We start from the raw sequence: 4,256 nt of genomic DNA, 5'->3' as shown, positions 1-4,256 counted from the left end.
ACAGTTATAATATTTAGTTTATTTTTATTTGACAAAATTAAAGAAAATGTTAAATTATCTACCCTATTTTGGTGATTCTAAATTTTTCTATCTAATTTACCTATTATTATAACTAAGAAAAACTATGACTATAATTATCTAGTCTTCAACCCCGTCAAAGATCTGAGAAGGAAAAATATTATCTGAGTAAGCAGGAGGTGCAAGCAAGTGACTTCTAAAAATAGCTGACTGCCTGGACAGTCATCCAAGGTTTTTCTGTTATGTTGGAGCATCCAACTTTGGCTTATCGGCCTAGAATATCTGACAGACCATTTTCAGAAGCAGGAAAATTTGATGGACTTTTTTACCTTGTCTTGACAAAGTTCATCAGTTGCTTTTCTTTGTATTTTGCTGGTCCAGAGTGGACAGAATACTTACTGTCAACAGTAGAGGCCGGTTTTGCCAAGAAGAAAACAAACTCCATATGGAATGTCTTTGGTGCCCATTATCTTTTTAGCAGTAGATCAGTGCTACCAGTAGCAGATGTGTCTTATTTCAAAAGAATTCTAAGTCATTAAAACATTCTAAACAATCTAAATTTAAAGACTGTAGGTCTTTAAAGTGTTTGAAGATTACCTATTCATCTGAAATATATCTTTGTATATCCAGAAAACCTTACTTACATGGTTTTAAGATTGACAATGATAGATGACAATCTGTATTTCTTAATTATACATTATATTTTAAAAGAGCTGCATAAATATAGTACCTTAAACAAGAGTAGAAATATACATACAGTATAATAAAATTAACCTTAAATTTATATCAATAAACTAAAATCCATACCAATGTAAAATATTTTGAGATTAACAGTTGTTTTTAGATTAAGATAGATTTAATAATCTACCATTTTTATTTTTATATAATATCCCCATTTATTCTTTTAGAAAGATATTGACTATGATCAATAAAAATTTGTAACCAACATCCCTTAAATGAAAATAAACATCTATAAACAATATTTTGGGAATTTGGGTATAGCTCTCTAGACTACTTCCTGCTGATTGTCTGGTACTGCTAGTCTTATAGGGACCCTTAAAATATAAAATTATAGTTAAATCTTGGCTGCAGTAGTCTGTGAGGCTGGATCTCCTGAGCAGCCCTGAAACTGTTTTGGATGTTGGATCACTTGGGCCATTTTTATTTTCATCTGGTATCCTTGTTCTGAAAATGCACAAAACTTTTAAACATAACATATATATATTTGTAAAATTGACTATGCATTGTAGATAAGCCATCTAGAGATGATATTTTGCTATATGTTTGAGCAGGCAAAATATATTTCATGTGTTGGAGTCCATAAGAAATATAGCAGATGACAACTAGTGTTCAGTTATTAACCCACCAAAGAAATGAGTCTCTGATGGAGGCTAATCCTATCTACACAAGGCCTACATGACTATAGACTCTGGAGATTGTTGCTCAGATACACACAGCTTGGTGTGTATCCTATACCTGTATTGTAGTGTGTAATCTCATGATTACATTTCAGTCTCAAGGGCACATGTATCTGTGGATGGTCAGGAAGATGACTTTTTATTTAGCTATATAATTTTTATTTATAGAAAATATACTAGAACATGCTTCATAACTAGATCTATTTTCCCACAAGGATTATAGACACAAAAGCCTACATTGTTCCTTTTGCTCAGAATAACTGCACACTTTTACCTCAGAATAAGTTTAAGCTAGACTAAAGACTTTTTGTAAATGGATCATAAGTTTAAAACCTTACAGCTATGTACAAGGTCAGAGTCACAGGTGTCCAACCAAGGTTGCTACACAAAGAACCCTAAGAAAAGCATGCCAATTCTTTGCTTGCCAAGTCTGCTGACAATAGACCTATATCTCAAAATTTGTCATTGGGCACTGGGATACCCCCCAAGTCCGGTCATGGTCTTCCTCCTGTAATCTTGGAAACTTATGTTAAATGGTTCAGCTCCTTGTCACTTACCCTAGGAATGTGCGTTTGACCAATGAGCAGTAATGCTTACAATTTTTCATTGTGTTAAGCCCCGCATGGAAAAAAAGTGTTTTTAGGCTAGAGAAGAAGAAGTTAGGAGGAATTAGAATTAGAACAGGAGAATGAGAGGTGAGGCAGAAGAATAAAGGGATTTGTTTGGAACAGCACAGTATGAGAGAGTTCATTCACCTTCAGATACCCTAAGAACTTTTTGCTTGCTGTAGCATCCTATCTGAACCCTGAAGAGGACTTTGGGTCTGGACCCTAAAGGCCCTTGTTAATCACATGTCTGGAAGGTTACTTTAGGTTTATTTCTTTTATATATTCCTTCCACGTATGCTTGTATGCCAGAAGAGGGCACCAGATCTCATTCTAGATGGCTGTGAGCCACCATGTAGTTATGTAGTTGCTGGGAATTGATCTCAGGATCTCTGGAAGAGCAGTCAGTGCTCTTAACCTCTAAGCCATCTCTCCAGCCCCCTAGGTTTATTTCTTTATGTTTATAGCCAGGATTGTCAGGGGATCTTCCTTTATCAAACCATATTAAACTGGCAGGAACTCATAGCTTCTCATTATCTGTGGAAACACAAGCAAAACCTCTTTTCCAAAGTGACATATCCTTAGACCCAAATTTTGAAGTCAAGATACCTTTAAAATATGTATGTTGATTTAACTTAGCAGCTCTCACAAACAAATATCTCTTAGTAGTGAGCTCATTAACTGTTAAAAAGTTTCAAAGAAAAGAATAAAATATATAATCCAGACTTTATGTATTTTCCTATTTTATGTGACTTATTTTTTAGTATATCTTCTTAAGAAATTTATTTTATTATCTTATAAGTATATTTTTTAAATCTGTGACTGTGTAACTCTTTTTTTCAGTCTCAAGCCTATGCACATATTTTAAACACAGTGTGACCAGTTTTCAGTGTTTTTTTTTTTAATCTGAATCTACCCCTATTGTATATTTGTAATCCTTTTCTAACTAGGAGAGTTTTTAAACTGCTAAGCAGGCATGGCTAGACCAAAGTGACAACGCACCTTTACAGAATTTGGAGGTATCAGTGAGAGTCACTTACCTCACCAACTCTGGGAGGCTATGGGGTCCATGGTGCTACCAAGTAGCATGCCGCTGTACTTCAAGCCTGTAGATAGTGGTTGGGATAAGCCTCTTCACCACAGTCCATATAAGAGGCTGTAGGAATCTGCCATGCTGCAGCTCAAGCCTGCAGTGACCAGAGAACACAGTTCTGTACTGCAGCTCACAAGGAAAGACTTAAACTATAAAGTTATTTTTGACTCTGTTTTTTTGTGTCTAGAAGCCTCTTTTAAAATTTCTCAGGCTTTTTGTGAATGTACGTACACAGTGTTGAGGCACTAAATGTAAACAGAGGTTTTTCTGTCCCACCCATTCCCACAGTTCCTTTTAAATAGTCACTCAGAGGCTTAATGTTAATTATAAACTGTTTGGCCTGTTGCTAGACTCATTACTAACTTTTACAACTTAACCCATTTCTATTAACCTATATTTTGTCATGTGGCTTTGTGGCATTACCTGATCTTTAGTACATCTTGTTGCTCTGGCAGCTTGCTGGCATCTGCTCAGGCTATCCTCTTCTTTTCCTGTATTTCTGCTTGGATTTCCTACCTTCTTCTATCCTGCCTTGGCATAGGCCAAATCAGCTATTTTAGTAATCACTGGAAATAAAACATATTTATAGCATACAAGATGTTTATCCCATACCATACATGCATTGCTCTCTGGTTTATGGGAATGGAAGAGTAGATAACTTGAGATTAAAACCACACATTAGTTTAGTTGATTGATGGAGATAGAGACAGAGACCCAAATTGGAGCACCGGACTGAGCTCTTAAGATCCAAATGAGGCCGGGCGATGGTGGCGCACGCCTTTAATCCCAACACTCGGGAGGCAGAGGCAGGCGGATCTCTGTGAGTTCGAGACCAGCCTGGTCTACGGAGCTAGTTCCAGGACAGGCTCCAAAGCTACAGAGAAACCCTGTCTTGAAAAACCAAAAAAAAAAAAAAAAAAAATCTGCAACGATCCTGCTCCAACGCATTTTTCAGAGATTTCCTACAGTCTACACCATGGATTTCCCACAGTCTAAATAATAAGAACTTAACTGGTTTCATCCCTTGATACTTTCTTTTGTTTTTGGTTTTTTGTTTGTTTGTTTTTTTCCCGAGACAGGGTTTCTCTGTAGCTTCGTTTGTCTTTGTGATATTAAGATCTG

The sequence above is a fragment of the Alexandromys fortis genome, unplaced genomic scaffold, assembly GCF_014885135.2.
Source record: "Alexandromys fortis isolate MF-2015 unplaced genomic scaffold, M_Fortis_MF-2015_v1.1 scaffold_550, whole genome shotgun sequence".
NCBI lineage: Eukaryota > Metazoa > Chordata > Mammalia > Rodentia > Cricetidae > Alexandromys > Alexandromys fortis.
The sequence above is the reverse complement of the archived record's forward strand: the minus strand, read 5'-3'. Positions refer to the sequence as shown.